The following is a 16,616-nucleotide window of genomic DNA, read 5'->3' as shown; positions in this document are numbered from 1 at the left end:
TTCATTTAAACTGGACAAAGTCATGTATGTGGTTTTCCCAGTTCTGACACAAAGAAGATATGGCTTAAGCAATAGCCACCATTGTCTTCGTCTAAACTTTGGAAAGTTTACATTAATTGAAGGTTTAGTTCGAAAGACACCTTATTGTATTCATAAACTTGTCAAAATTGACTATCGCTTAATCTTTAATATTACAACCTAGTGGGGGATTGTTATACTTTGTGGAGTTCAAAGTGGATAGGTTGTAATAGTTAAATAGGGGAGTCCCACATCATTAGTGGAGAGATAATTTTGTAGGTATATTAATAAGAGACCCATTTGGACTATTGTCTTGGTATAAGATAAAGAGAGAGGATCCCATGTGCTCTAAGTGCGAAGCACTAGAGTGCACACGCGCGCGCGCGTGGCGTGGGCGGTGGCGCTTTAGAGGCACACTTGGCGCTTGGACACGTGGCGCGTGCGATGCAATCGATCTACTAATAACAACATGTGCTAGGATGCATTGAATAATAATAATAATTTTTTAGTATTTTAGTTTTATTTGAATTGAACAAATATGTTCATTCAGATTGAACAGACATGTTTTATCAAGTTGCATCTCCTCTATTTCTATAAAATGCCCAAGATCCATGGCATTTGTATATTTTCTTTCTTTCACTTTTTTCTTTATTTCAGTCAGTTACAGTTTATTATACAAATTCTACAGAAAACCTCTAGAATTGTTATCTGTAGGTTTTTGGCTTTGTTGTAGCCAGGAGGCAATTTGCTAGGAATCTTTTAGCAAACTCTAAACGAGTGGGTGCAAATTTCGCCTTAAAGAAAACGATTCACCGTGCCTCAAAGTTGTTGTTTTCCGTTCTTTTTTTTTTTTTCCTTTCATAACACTTTCTACATAAAAAAACATGGTTTAACACTTAAAAGTGCACTCTTCAAATCTGACACTTTATTCCTGTGCAAAATAGTAAATAGATACATATTTAGAGACAGTTCCGATTTAGAGCACTAAATCAGTAGCTCTAAACACAGAACTAACGAGCTGGCAACCAACAAGGCAAGATGAAGAACATTTGCATATATAGTGCGTGTGTTTCACGCACTGTGTTAAAAAAAAAAAAAAAAATTAAATTAGAAATCCCCCTCAAATGTAAAAGTATTGATGTTCCATTTTCAAGATCTACTCCAGTTCTACCAACTATACATCTTTCCTCCACCATCTGACGTTTTCTTCTTCCTCCACCGTCCAGCATTCGCTGTTTTCCTCGCCCTTTCCGTCTTCTTCTCTCTCTCTCTGTCTTTCTTTTCTTACTCTGAATCTGCAGATCTGTCCTTTGTTATCACTCTCTTCCACCGTCCGCCATCACTCTCCTTCACCGTCCAACGTCTTCTCCCTCCTCTACCGTCCAACGTCTTCTCTCTCCTCTAACGTCCGACGTCTTCCTCCGACTTGGACTTCCACGTTCCTCCAGGTCAGTTTGTCTCTCTATTTTATGTCCTTCTCTGTTTTAATGTTCTTATACATATACACACACACACACACACACACACACACACATATATATATATATATGTATACACAATAGGATTTTGAGTACTCTAGAGCTCATTCTATTTTTTAATACCAAAACTCATTATTTTGAGAATGATTTTTGTTTGAAAAGTCAATCTGTTTTTCAATCTGTTATTCAGTGTTGCAATTTGTTTGGAAAGTAAATCTGTTATTCTATTATTATGTTATTCAATCTATTTGGAAACTCATTCTGTTTTTCAATCTTTTTTTTGTTTGGAAATTGTAATCAAATTTCAATACCAGAGCTTGATTTTAGGTTAGTGTTCTGTTTAAAAGTGCTATTTGATTTTGTTTAAACAGAAATTGTAATATGTTTGTTTAAAAGTGCTATTTTAATCTGTTTGTTCTGTTCAATCTGTTAGTGTTCTGTTTAAAAGTGTTATTTGATTTTGGGATTATTTTGATGAGTGATTCTCTGGACATTTATATGTTGATTACTTGTACTCTTACATATATGCTTATCCCATGTTGATATTTTGGACTGTAAATGGTTGATAAATATTGGGCTGTAATTTTTGAATGAGCAGAAATGAAGATTGATTCAAATAGTGGTGAGAATCCTTTAGTAAATGAGAGTGAAGAAGTTGAGGAACCTAATAGGGGTCTGTGTTTTAGCTCAAAGTAAGAAGTGTACACATTTTATGCCAAATATGCTAAACATGTTGCATTTTCCATAGCTTATAAAACACAAGTTTGTGGCGATGATGGGGAATTAAAATATTTTGGGACAGAATGTTCTCGATCGAGAAAGAGAACCAAAAAATCAGAAGTAAACCCTCTAAAGCCATCTTTGTCCACAAAAATTGGTTGCAAAGCATGGGTTCTAGTGACCTTACAAAAGGATGGGAGATTTATGTTAACCACAGTTAACCTTGACCATAATCATGACTTGATTCCCATCGACTCACGTTGTTTTGCAATGAAGAAGAAAATTCTTACTCCGGTGAAAAGAAGATTAGAAATTAATGATCAAGCAAGGATTGGGGTGTCTAGGAATTATAACTCAATGGTTGTTGAAGATTGAGGTTATGAGTTGATGATACTGCGGGTTCTAGATGGAACGGGTCGGACTGATCCACGCCTCCCAAACCAGTGCCCGAGGTACCAAGCCCACCAGAAGACCTGCACAAGAGTTCAACAGGGAACGGGGAGTGCCCCAGCGAACTCTCCGACGAGTAAGTTAGAAGGAGAGGTGGAATGTAGAGATAGATTAGAGATAGAAAGCTTAACATTCTTCTTGTCTTCAATGTCTTCTTACATCCTCTGGTAATCATTTCGTTGTTCCTTCCGACCTGTCATCTTGTCCGAAAGTCTATACTCTAGCTTGCCTTGTTCATGGTGAGGCCGTTCTGTCTCGACGAGGAGGGGTTATCGCAATAAATGCTATAAGGGACTTCATTAATGGCTGATGTGCAATGCAATAACTTTACAGGATCTTTGTCTGTTTATGTGGCTTGTCCTTTTCTTGCCACGTGTTCAGATGTCATTGGTTCTTGATGCCATGTTGAGTTCCAGTAAAGTTGGGCTTTAGTATTTGAATTATGTATTGGGTCCTAAGTGGTGGGCTATAACCTTTATGGGCTTGCCCATGTCAGTAGTCCCTAATTCCCAAGTGCAGCTTTAGTCCAACGAAGGGAATAATGAAGAAGACGATGGTTGTGAAAGGCCGACGGCGATGGGTGGCCGAACGGAGGGGCCGACCATGAGGAGGGCCGACCGCGAAGGGTGGCCGAACAGAGGGGCTGACCATGAGGAAGGCTGACCGCGAATGGTGGCAGAACGGAGGGGCCGACCGTGAAGCGTGGCCGAGTGGGGGGACTAACCATGAGGAGGGCCGACCGGGAAGGGCGGCCGAGTGGAGGGACCGACCATGAGGAGGGTCGACCGCGAAGGGTGGTCGAGTGGAAGGACCAACTATGAGGAGGGCCGACCGCGTAGGGTGGCCGAGTGGAGGGAGAAGTGGCGGTGCGCGGGGCTCGAGAAGTGGCAGAGCACGTGGTGATTTGAAGTGGAAAAGACAGGGTAGGGGAGAAGGCAATGGATCGTGGTCGTACACGTGGCGGAATCCCGTAATGGGGAAGGTTAGGCGTTGAGCAAGCAATGAAACGATAGGTCAATATAGGGTGTTGAAAAGCCAGTTTTGGCGGATTTTTGAAAATTTTCAAACTGGCAAAATTTAATTGTGACTTTTGGAATATAGGCAAGCCTTGGGCTTTTGGTATTATCCGTTTTACCTATCTTTTTGCAAAGAACCAAAACGTTCCAGAAGTAAATTCTTTCGTGTCGAGTGATACACCTTTGCAACATTTCATGAACTTTCTTATGCTCGCGTCTGAGGCCATTCGTAGACACACAAGAGAAATGGCCCAAGAGGAAGCAGCAACCGCAAGGGTCGATCCGTTAGGCGACGACGATGCGGTGGATTTGGAGGAACAATATTGTACGGAGCGTAGGGAGGGGGAGGGAGTGAGTCAGGAGGTGCGGGCTCGCCCCAGGATAATGATTTCGACCGTGAGACCTATTAGTCAGGTGGAGTCGGACCATTGGCACACCAAACCGAACAGATCCATACTGACAGTAGAGGAGTTTGAGGGAATAAGAAAGAAGTACCAAATTTCCTCGGAGATAGGGCTGAGGCTGCCCACATCCAGGGAGAGGGCGTCGGATGTGAGGCCGGACGAATTCAGTCTGTACGAGGAAGCGTTGCGAGGAGGTTTGAGGCTACCTCTCCCGCAAGTTGTGGTGGATATGTTGAATAAGTTGGAAGTGACGCTAGGGCAGTGATGCCAAACGCCTGGAAGATACTGATGGCGTATGCGAGTTCTTGGCAGCAAGCAACTGGAGGGACGGCCATGACAGTAGAGGAGTTCTTCTCATGCTACAAGGCCTCCGGTCAGCAGGAGACTTGGGTGACGCTGCAAGTAGTGGCGGGGCGAGGTCTGGTGGCGGGTCTTCCATCTTCGGTAAAGGGGTGGAAGTCGAGATGGTTCTTTGTGACAGCGAACGGTGGGGCAGGAGTTCGCATAACGTGGTAGGTGCCCACCAAATCAGTCGAGCCTAAGTTAGACAGGGCGGCCGAGGACCGAGTGAAGAGGGTGGGTGAGGGAATGGAGGGAAGAAAAGGGAGTGCGGTGGGATGAGCTAGTCCTTCCTTCGACGTTGTTTGCCTTGAACTTGGGGCCGCAACTGTTGGGGGACGATCCGGCAAGGGAAGAGCTGGAAATGCAGAGGAAGGCGGAGGAGGAGGAGAAGAGGAGATTGTTCGCTCGAGCGGACAAATATAAAGAGGCAAACTTGGGGCCCGCTCCGAAATTTGTAGTGAATGAGAGGATCCGACCTTGTCCTAAACCTTTAGGGGACAAGAACCTGACTGAGTTTTCCCCCTTGCCATAACCCATATACCCATTGAAGGAGAGGGGCAGACGAGAGGTGGAGGCAGGGCTAAGGAAGTCGAAGAAGAAGAGAGTCGCCACTGAGGGGGCTAAGGATGTGCCCGTTTTGAAGAAGATGAGGGTTGGTAACGAGGACACGCCCGTGGCGGAGAAGGTAGAGGAAGAGGGTGTGGGGGTTACTCTAGAAGGGTTGGTTGTCCCAGAGGTGCAAGGAGACAAAGGTCAAGGGGCCCAAGTGGAAAAAGAATGCATGAGTGCCATGGGCCCCAAGATACAAGTGAAAGGTGGGTCGGCTGACTGCGGGGAGGGGGCAGAGCAACAGCCTGAGGGGGGTCTTGCGCCCCAAGGAGAAGGAGAGAGGGCTAGGCTGAAGACCACCATTTACCATGCCCCAGCAGTAGCCGGGCGACTGGAAGGAGAAGGAGTTGAAACCAGGACTGCTGCAGATCGCCTTTTGGGGATGGTAGAGGACACGGCCGTGCGCTTAATGGCCAGTTTCACTGAGACCGAATTGTTAAGGGGGTTATGCTCTGCCCAAATGGAGGCGACTGCCTTAGCAGGGACCCTACTGCAAAAGGCAGTGGCTGCAAAAGGCGAAGTGATGCCACTGAAGGCAAAGCTGAGGGAGGTGGAGTCCCAACTTGGAAGTCTAAGGAGGGAGACCGCAGGCTGGAGGAAGGTTGCACGAAGTGCGTGTGCCAGAGGGCTGGAAGAGGCCTAGAAGACCAAGAAGATGGAGGTGTTGGCGATCGTGTAGCGCTATTCCGCCGACCGTGCCGATGCTGAGCTACTCGCAACCAAGTTAGAGCTGGAGGCTGCGCGCCGCAAGGTGGTGTCACTCGAGTTCCAGCTGGCTGCCGAGTATAAGAAGTTGGAAGAGGCCCAGAAAGCCTGCACCGTCGCCAACGAACAGTGGGATAAGGCCATGACGTGCAACGAAGATTTGCGTGCTCAGTCGATCAGGGAAAAAGAAGAAGCAGATCTGAAGATCGCTGAGTTGGAGAGGGCGCTGGCAAACGAGAGGGTCAAGTCAATGGCTGAGAAGGCAGGGCTAGAGAAAGCCTTGGAGGAGGAGAAGACCCAGTTGGCATCTGAGAGGGCGACATACCCCGATCTATGTGTTGCAGCAGTGGAGCAGTTCAAGGGGTCCGCTGACTTCCAGATGGCAATTGATGCCGCAGTCGCCAGCAGCTTGGCGAGAGAGGGGGATAGGGGGGCTGGCCCATTAGGAGCGACCACTGGAAGTAAGAGCGAAGAGGAAGTGATCCAGAGCTTCTAGCGGTCGGACTTCTACAAACATGAGATGGCTGAGTTCTGGGACAACGACTGGAAGATGTTTAAGCGTAAGGCAGAAGAGCTGTTCCCTGACTTGGACTTCAGCAGTGCAAGAATAGATGAAAACGATGTGGCCCAGACCCCCCTAGACGAAGGTGTTGATGAAGAAGACCTTGCGTCGAGTGAAGATGATTGATGGAGGCAGATCAGATGTGTAAAAAATTTTGTTGTTGTTTTTTTTTTTGTGTGTAATTGCTGTAGTGGACTTATATGTAAGTTTGTAAATGAATAAAATTATGAGTTGTGTTTTTCATACTATTGTCTTTATGTTTTGTGGATCTGAAAAAAATGAGAATGGTCATTCACATAAGGCTTGTGTAAAAATCACGGTAAAGGTTGAGAAGTAGGGAGCCGATCTAACTTGTAAAAAAACCACAACGCAAAGGGAAGTTTAAAATGTGAGAATGTTAAAAATGTGAAGTTTCGAATCACGACCTAGTAGGGAGCCAGTCTGACTTGGAAAACGTTGAACTGCAAAGGTCCTAAAATGTGAAGTTTTAAATCATGTTGTAAGAGTGTTGATAAATGAAAGGTTGGGTTGGGAAATGAAAGTTAAAAAATGTAAAGAGTGTTAAGAGGCGTAAAAACATGGACCTGGGATTTGACTAAGTATGGCAGCTATGCCACAATCATGAAGTTGCAAGAATGGCCTTGGCTGAGCTGTTCATTCGTGCTCAGTTTGGGTTGAGCCATGATTAACTCGGTCTGGCTGAGCTCCTCATGCTCAGTCTGGCTGAGGCTTTAAGTAACTCAGTCTGGCTGAACTCTTCATGCTCAGTCTGGCTGAGGCTTTTCATGCTCAGTCTGGCTGAGGCTTTAAATAACTCAGTCTGGCTGAGCTCTTTATGCTCAGTCTGGTTGAGGCTTTAAGTAACTTAGTCTGGCTGAGTGCTGCAATCAGGACGCTATTGAAATACCAAACAGATAACTGAGATATAAAATTGTTGTTATTTAACGTGTAGCCCATTTGATCAGAAACTTACATCATGTGAGAGAAAAACAAGAACATTCAAGTGTAGATTGTCAAAAAGAAAATATAGCAATTGATCAATATGAAAGATACAGCTTTTATTGAAAATAACGCTTCAAGTGCTCGGCGTTCCATGGATGGGGGAGGTCTCGGCCTTCCATGTCCTGAAGTCGGTAAGTACCCGGACGAGGTCTGGCCTTAACAACGTAAGGTCCCTCCCACTTGGCTGCCAGCTTGCCCTCAGCCGGATTTTTGGTGGCAAGAGTTGCTTCCCGTAAAACAAGGTCCTCCACGGAGAACTCCCTCGGTCAGACTTTGCGGTTGTAATGTGTTCTCATTTTTTGTTGATATGAGGCCCGTCTGACAGTAGTGGCCTCTCGGAGCTCTTCAATCAGGTCCAAGTCTGCCCGACGCAGTTCTTCAGTTAGTTCCGGATTCAGGTACAGAACCCTTGGGGTGGGCAGACCGATTTCCACTGGATGACCGCCTCAGCGCCGTATGTTAAGCGAAAGGGGGTCTCCCCAGTGGGGGTTCGGGCAGTAGTGCGGTAGGCCCAGAGTACGTTTGGTAATTCCTCAGCCCAGAGTCCCTTAGCAACTTCCAACTTAGTTTTGATGATCTTTAGAAGAGAACAGTTAGTAACCTCAACTTGGCCATTGGCTTGGGGATGACCTGGGGAAGAGAAGCATGGCCGGATTTGAAGTTCTGCACAGAATTTCCTGAACTTGGCATTGTCGAATTGAGGGATGCCAAACCGGCACACGATCGACTGCCAGATGAATCTGGTTGTGTTCCGCTCCGTGATTGTGGTGAGGGGTTCCGCCTCCACCCATTTAGTGAAGTAATCAATGGCAACGATGGCAAATTTGGTTTGGCCTCTGCCAGTAGGCAATGGGCCAACTAGGTCGATCCCCCATTTGGCAAATGGGTAAGGACTGCAAAGTGTGATCAATTCTGTAGAAGGAGCATGGGGGATGTTGGCAAAACGTTGACATTTATCACATTTAAGCACGAAGTCAGCCGCATCTTGATTGAGAGTAGGCCAGAAATAACCAATGTGAAGTATTTTGTGGGCTAGTGACCTGGCCCCCGAATGATTACCACATATACCCTCATGGACTTCCCTCATCACGTAGGTCGCTTGAGCTGGATTGAGGCATCGTAGGTATGGGCGTAAAAAGCCACGTTTCTACAAGAGGCCGTTGATGAGAATGTAGTTGGACGACCGGGCCCTGACTTTGGCGGCCTGCTGTTTGTCGTCCGGCAGTTCCCTCGTTGTCAGAACTAGAAAGATGTCGGCCACCCATGGAATAGGTTCATTTTGGAGGAAGTAGACTTACTGCTGGTTTAGGGAAATGACAGGGTGGGCCAGGTACTCGAGGCAGACACCGTGGTTGAGGTCTGACTGATCTGCAGAAGCTAATTGAGCCATCTCATCTGCCTTGGAGTTTTCCGCCCGAGGTATGTGCTTGATGTGGAAAGTATTGAAGAGGCAAGCAAGGGGGAGTGCAATATCCCTGTAAGCCATTGTGTTTTCCTTGGTATTGAATTCACCCGTAATTTGTTCGACAATGAACTGGGAATCGCTGAACACTTGGATATGGCTAACACCAATGTCTCTGACTAGGTGGAGACCTGCTATCAATGCCTCATATTTGGCATCATTATTGCTTGCGTCGAACAAGAAATGGAGAGCACACTTGAAATAACCACCCTCGAGGGCAGTGAGGATGAGACTAGCCCCAATGCCTTCTTTGTGGGATGATTTGTCGACGTTGAGGGTCCAAGAGTGGGGGTCTTCCGCCTCAGTCTGGGGTGGCGGGGGCGGTGGTGCTGTGGTCGAAGTGGGATTAGTGAATTCCAGGATAAAATCGGCAACAGCTTGCCCTTTGATCGCCGTTCGAGGTCTGTAGGAGATGTCAAACTGGCTGAGCTCGAATGACCACTACATGAGTCTGTCGGACAGCTCTGGTTGTTGCATTATCTTCTTCAAAGGTTGGTCAGTGAGGACCACTATGGAATGGGCTTGGAAGTAAGGACAGAGTCGTCTTGAGGCTATGACCAAGGCTAAGGCCATTTTTTCAAGCAATGGGTAGTTCTGTTCTACTCCCCTGAGAGCCCGACTGATGTAGTAGACCGGTCGTTGGACAGAGCTGTCTTCCCTGATAAGTGTTGCACTGACTGCGATGTTTGACACGGCTAAGTAGAGAAAAAGGGGTTCACCCGTGATTGCCTGAGAAAGTAAGGGGGGTTGGCCATGCATTGCTTTAATTGCTGGAAGGCCTCTTCAGATTCTGCCGTCCACTGAAAAGTTTACCGAAGAACTTTGAAGAAAGGGAGGCACTTGTCTATTGCACAGGAAATGAAGCAGTTGAGGGCGGCGACTGTGCCAGTAAGCCTCTAAACCTCCTTAACCATTCTGGGCGACTGCATTTCTATTAAGGCCTTGATTTTTTCGGGGTTAGCTTCGATGTCCCGCTGGCTGACCATGAAACCCAAGAACTTCCCAGATCTTACGCCGAAGGCGTATTTCTCTGGATTGAGCTTCATTTGGTACTTTTGTAGGGTGCCAAAGGTCTCTCGTAGGTCGCCTAGATGATCAGTGGAGAGTTTGCTTTTGACTAGCATGTCATCGACATATACTTCCATGTTCCGGCCTATCTGATGATGAAAGACGGTGTTGACCAACCGTTGGTAAGTGGCTCTGGCATTTTTCAACCTAAATGGCATGACATGATAATGATAGATTCCTCGGTCGGTGATAAAGGAGGTGTGTTCCTAGTCAGACGGGTGCATCAGAATTTGGTTATACCCAGAAAAGGTATTTATGAAGCTGAGCATTTGATGACCGGCCGTGGCGTCAATAAGCAGATCTATGCAAGGAAAGGGATAGTTGTCTTTGGGGCAAGCTCAGTTGAGGTCGGAGTAGTTGACACAGAGTTGCCATTTGCTGTTGTTTTTACGAACCAAAACCACATTCAACAGCCATCTGGGGTAGTCCACGTTTGTGATAAACTGTGCCTTAAGGAGCTTATCTACTTCAGAAGCAATAAGGTTATTGCACTCCGGGTGAAAGATGTGCTGCTTCTGGAGGATGGGTCGGAAATGGGGCTCAATGCTGAGACAGTGGGTGATGAAGAAGGGGTCAATACCTGGCATGTTGGAATGGGTCCAAGCGAATACGTCGTTGTACTCAGTCAGGAGGGTCGTAAGGTCGGCCTTAGCCTGGGAGGATAGTTGGCTGCCGATCTTGGCAGTTTTTGTCGGGTTGGTAGGATCGATGGGGACCTTGACAAGCTCTTCCACTGGTTCCCCTCTGACCAGCTCATCCTCGTCCCTGACGTCGAGCCCTTCAATGATCATAGCCTCCTTTAACTTGACCTTTTTAAGTGAAGCGACGTAACATTCCCTGGCCACGGTCTGCTTGCCCCTCACTGTACCGACCCCAAGGTTGGTGGGGAATTTGACGGCAAGATGGAAAGTGGATGTGATAGCTTGGAAAGCATTTAGGGCGGTGCGGCCGAGGATGATGTTGTAAACCGAGGGACAGTCGACGACTAGGAAGGTGAGCAACTTGGTAGTCTGCCGTGGGTATTCTCCGATTGTGATAGGAAGATCAATGGAGCCGATGGAGGTCACCTGATCTCCAGTAAAACCGACCAATGGGGTTTGGAGAGGGGATAGACTTTTTTTCCTGATCTTGAGCTGGCAGAAGGCATTTAGGAAGATGATGTCTGAAGAGCTGTCGTTGTCGACCAGAACCCGTCTAACTTTGTAATTGGAGAGGAGGGCAGAGATGACGAGAGAGTCGTCATAGGGGTAACGGATGCCTATGCTGTCGGCGTCTGTAAAGGTGATGGGCTCTGTCCACTGCTTGGGTTGTTTGGAGGGTCGGTCCAATGTGGCAACTTCTTTGTCTGAGCCCTGCCTTATTTTTCTGAGTTCTGCCCGCTGAGCCGAGCGGGATGGTCCTCCACAAGCAAACCCATCAGTAATAACTCTGATCTCTCCAATAGGGGGGCAGGGTTACCTTGTGCTCGGGGTTGCTGTGGAGGGCGATCATGACCTTGGTTAGGTGGTGCTGGTTGCTAGGAAGGAGTGCGCCGGCGATTGTTTCTGATGGGTTCAGTCCTTTGCCTCTGTTGAGGGCGGGCTTCCGTGAAGCGACTAAGACATCCCTGATGTATCAAGTCCTTGACCTGGTCTTTGAGGTTGACACACTCCTCGATATTATGGTCGTGGTCCTGGTGAAAACGGCAGTATTTGGACTGGTCTCGCCGATTGGAAGGAGAACGTGACAGTTGGGGTCATTTTAGGGGATAATCTCGTTGAATCTGGTGCAAGACTTGTTCCATAAGGGAATTGAGGGAGGTGTATCATTCGAACCGGCCGGGCGGTCAGGTTGACGCCGACCGGTCGGCTCGGGGTTGTCGGTCTGTATACTAAGGTGTTTGGTGAGTGTACTGGGTGTTTCTGGTTTCTGAGTCCTTCCCCTTCTCTCTGGGGGTCGGGTTTTTGGCTATAGGATCTTGTCAGGCGGCTAGGGAATTTTCGGCATTCATGTATTTTTGGGCTTTAGAAAGTAGGGTTGCCATAGAGGTCAGGGGGTTTTTAGAGAGGGAAAAAAGGAAATCAGGTGATCGTAGACCGGCTATGAAAGCCGTGAGAATGACCTTGTCATCATTTTCTGCCACCTGCAAGGCCTCAGTGTTGAAGCGGGTGACGAAGTTGCGTAGTGACTCTCCCTCCGTCTGACGGATGTTGAGGAGTTAAGTTGCTAGACGCCGTTGGCGCTGGACACCAATGAAATGGCTGAGGAAGGAGTCACACAGGTGCTGAAAGGTACAGACAGAGTTCGTCGGGAGTTGACTAAACCACAGTCGAGCCGACCCCTTAAGTGTTACAGGGAAAGCCCGACACATGATTTCATCAGGGAATGCATAGAGGATCATGAGGGTCCTATAGGTCTCCAAGTGATCGACTGGGTCCGTTGTATCGTCGAAAGAATCAATCGAGGGCATTTTAAACTTAGGAGGTAGAGGTTTGTCCGTGATAGAGGCAACGAAAGGGGAGCTGGCTGTGGGAGATGGTTTATGCTGTATGTTCTGCATGACTCCTTGAAGCTGAAGCTTCATGGCTCGGAGTTCTGCATCCCTGAGAGGAATGTTGTCACCACCGGAAGGCAGCGGGGCCTGGACGCTTCTTGCCTCTGCTTCGGGGGTTGGTGTCGGGACCGATGGATGCGGGGCCCGAGGTGGCGGGTTCATATCTAGGGGAGGGGGTCGCAAGCCTTCCAAGTTGGGTGGATTGGGTTGTTGGATAGTATGGCTCGGGGCTCGTTCTTGGTTGGGTGGTGGAGGAGGCATAGGAAGGTTTATTTGGAGTAGGGCATTAATCAGGGCTTGGTTTTGCTCGACCAGGCGGTTAATGTTGTTGGTGAGCTCGGTGAAATACTGTGGTGGGTTGTTTGGATTAGGAGGGTCGGCTTGGTGGTCGACAACATTGTGGTGAGAAGCCATGGATCTAGTTGTGACCATCCACTTTCACAGGTGGTAGGAACGGGATATTGGGAAGGGGGTCTCCGGCGACAATGAGCACAATTGGCGCGCGGAGCAAGAGGCTTCCCACAGACAACACCAACTGATGATACTGCGGGTTCCAGATGGAACGGGTCGGACTGATCCACGCCTCCCAAACCAGTGCCCGAGGTACCAAGCCCACCAGAAGACCTGCACAAGAGTTCAACGGGGAACAGGGAGTCCCCCAGCGAACCCTCCGACGAGCAAGTTAGAAAGAGATGTGGAATGTAGAGATAGATTAGAGATAGAAAGCTTAACCTTCTTCTTGTCTTCGACGTCTCCTTATTTCGTCTGGTAATCATTTCGTTGTCCCTTCCGACCTGTCATCTTGGCTGAAAGTCTATAGTCTAGCTTGCCTTGTTCATGGTGAGGCCGTTCTGTCTCGACGGGGATGGGTTATCGCAATAAATGCTGTAAGGAAATTCATTAATGACTGATGTGTAGTGCAATAACTTTGCAGGATCTTTGTCTGCTTATGTGACTTGTCATTTTCTTGCCACGTGTTCAGATGTCATTGGTTCTTGATGCCATGTTGAGTTCCAACAACGCTGGGCTTTAGTATTTGAATTATGTATTGGGCCCTAAGTGGTGGGCTATAACCTTTATGGGCTTGCCCATGTCATGAGTCATTAACATTTAATGAGCGAGATGCAATGAATTACGTTGACAGAGCTAGAAGATTGAGGCTTGGAGAAGGAGATTCTGTTGCACTTCAAAAATATTTTTTGAGGATGCATGCACAAAAATATGATTGATGTTGATACTAACTTTCGCATTAGAAACTTGTTTTGGGCAGATACAATGAGTTGAGCAGCTTATGAAGAATTTGGAGATGTTATTTCATTTGGCACAACTTATCTCACTAACAAATATGATATGCCATTTGCTCCGTTTGTAGGAGTTAACCACCATAGGCAGTCAATTTTGCTTGGTTATGGGTTGTTATCTAGTGAAGACACTAATACATTTGTTTGGTTATTCAAATCATGGTTAAATTGCATGGTAGATCATCCTCTAAAAGCTATAATAACTGATCAATGCAAAGCTATGCAAAATTCTATAGAAATTGTCTTCCCAAATACTCGACATCGATGGTGTTTATGGCATATAATGAAGAAAATTTTGAAGAAATTGAAAGGCTATTCCCAATATGAATCCATGAAGTTGGCTTTGCAAAATGCAGTGTATGACACTTTCACAAATGATGAATTTGAGATGAGATTGAAAGAGATGATTGCAAAATTTAATCTTTATGAGAATCAGTAGTTGGGGGGATTATATGATGAACAACATCGATGTGTTCCTGTCTATGTGAAAGACAATTTTTGGCTTAACATGTCAACTATACAATGAAGTGAGAGCATGAATGCCTTTTTTTGATGGATATGTCAACCCAAAGACTACGTTAAAGTAATTTGTTGAACAATATGAGAATGCCTTGAGAAATAAGGTAGAAAAAAAGAAGAAAGTTGACTTCAAGTCTCAACACAAAGTGTTTGATTACCAATGCAAAATTCAAAGAAATGCAGGCAAAGATGAAATGACTAGTTTATTGTCAGCCGTGTCTTGTGAGAGAAGACGGTTTAATTTGCACATATTTTGTGAAGGAAGCTATGGTAGTTTTTGGGAAGATGAAGCATGTGGACTTTATTGTGCATTGTAATTCAACTAAATTCGATGTTCAATGTATGTGTCGGTTGTTTCAATTTAGGGGCATCATCTATGCCCACTCACTCGTTGTGCTCATTGCAAGATCCATAAATGAGGTTCCAAATAAATTCATTCTACTATGATGAAGAAAAGATTTGGATAAAGGGTACACGTGCATCAAAACCACATACACTAGCTTTGGGGATGATTTCAATGCAAAGGTCTATGATAAGATAAACAAAAAATTGATTGGCATTGTACAAGTAGCTGGGAACTCTGAAGGCAAAATCAGAATTATCGACCGTGGGTTGGATGAAATCAAAGCAAGAGTGATGAAAGATGCTGAGGGTGGTGGGAGTAATGTACCGGCTTCTACTAGTAATGTACCACCTATTACTAGTAATGTACCATCTTCCCTGATTGGGAGCATTAATAGAAAGCAATCAGTAATACGAAGTTGCTTAGTCTTTTGGTTGCTCGCCGAAAAGGTTGTCCAGTTACTAAATGAAAGGTCGCCAAACTAGATCAAATAGTCAATCGGTTGAAAGCAAGCAAAACAAAACATTAACAAATCAAAGGTAATATTATAGTGTTCTCTATTTATTTTTCAATACTGTATCATTTCTCTCTATTGAACTTATCATTTATCTATATTCATTCATCTTGATTAATATAGGATACTAAGGTGCTTGGAGCTCAAGCTCAATCTCAACCTCAACCTGCACGTAGAGAGCTTTATCCTTGTATGGTTGGCATACAAAATAGTATGTATGTGCCGGTACGTGTACATAATATGTATTTACATCGACCAGTTTATTTATTTATTTTTTTTAGCAATGTATATTAAACTGTTTTTTCATGTCAGTGTAATTGAATAAGAATAAATGGTAAATGCGATTGAAGGCACACCGGGAAATATGGACATTATGATAAGACAGTTTGATGACTGCTCAAACTCAGATTTATGGAGTCGATACATCTCTTATCTCATCGGAATGTATTGGAGGCACACCAGGAGTTATTGACACGATGAGAACTCAACAATCCATGAGTGTTACGAATTAAATTTATGGAGCCGTACCGTCTTTTTTTGTTGACTTTAATCAACAAATGGACCGAAATGAGTCTCGTTTTCGTTAGTTGGAAACTTGTAATTTTAATGCATTTTATGTGACTTAACTTGGAGTTTATTTTGTGGTGGGAGTAATTTAATATAATTTAATGTATTTTCTTTGTTACTTGATGCATTTTAATGCATTTGCTGTCTAACTGTATACAGATGTGGATGGATTGGTCTTTTTTGGGAATGTTTTATGTTGCAGGATCGGACTTGGAGCTAGCGTGGTGTGTGTTGGTTTATTTTTGTTGTGCTTTTGATTTGGATGTGTGAAGGTGTTGTTAAAAATCTGTGCAAAATCTGATAAAAAACTGATTTCAAATCTATGTTAGTGCTGTTGAAAATCTATGTTGAAAAATCTGTGTTCCAAAATCTGTGTTGAAAAGCTATGTTTCAAAATCTGTGTTTCAAAATCTGTGTTGAAAAATCTGTGTTCAAAATATCTGTTTAGAAATCTGTGTTCAAAATCTGTGTTAACAATCTATTAAAACTCTTTGTTCAAAAATTTGTTCAATATTTGTGTTCAAAATTTGAAAGTTCCAATCAGAATCTATGTTGAAACAGACAAACATATAAGTAATGTGTGTTCAAAATTTTCTGAGAATAGCTTTGAAAGAATATCTGTTTCATTGATCAGTGGATTTTTCATCTCATTCTTCATACTTGTAAATTATGCCAACTGACTCAAAAAACAAAACAAACAATCCACATGATTACATCTTCATACTTCTAAAAAATGACTGCAATATATCATAAATATTCATATATATTATCTATTTCAACCTCTAACTTGCATATAATTTATTACATCTTCATAACTAATACAACACTAATTACAAGGAAGATGAAGATCCCATAAATACAACACCAACTTTGGCATCTGCGCGCTCAGAAATCGAAGTTGTTCGCTTTGAAATCGAAGTTGTTCGCTCATACTTCAAAATTGTTCGATGACAGTTGGTATATTGTTCATTTACTCTTGTTCTTCATCTTTACATTGTGAATT

At 44.9% G+C, this 16,616-nt stretch overlaps 1 long non-coding RNA gene across 2 annotated transcripts; it reads left to right on the top strand.

The window, feature by feature from the left end:
* Window positions 1-1,220: 1,220 nt before the first annotated feature.
* LOC145803038 (uncharacterized) lies at window positions 1,221-15,711 on the top strand. 2 transcript variants are annotated; one of them, XR_014345106.1, is made up of 3 exons: window positions 1,221-1,466; window positions 15,170-15,271; window positions 15,397-15,711. It is a non-coding gene; the product is annotated as an uncharacterized LOC145803038 (long non-coding RNA). The 2 variants fall into 2 exon arrangements; XR_014345105.1 differs by having other exon boundaries at window positions 15,373-15,711.
* Window positions 15,712-16,616: the final 905 nt, after the last annotated feature.

Source organism: Camellia sinensis, chromosome 11 (assembly GCF_055761805.1).
Source record: "Camellia sinensis isolate YWXY chromosome 11, ASM5576180v1, whole genome shotgun sequence".
In the NCBI taxonomy this organism is placed as follows: Eukaryota; Viridiplantae; Streptophyta; class Magnoliopsida; order Ericales; family Theaceae; genus Camellia; species Camellia sinensis.
The sequence above is the reverse complement of the archived record's forward strand: the minus strand, read 5'-3'. Positions and strand labels throughout refer to the sequence as shown.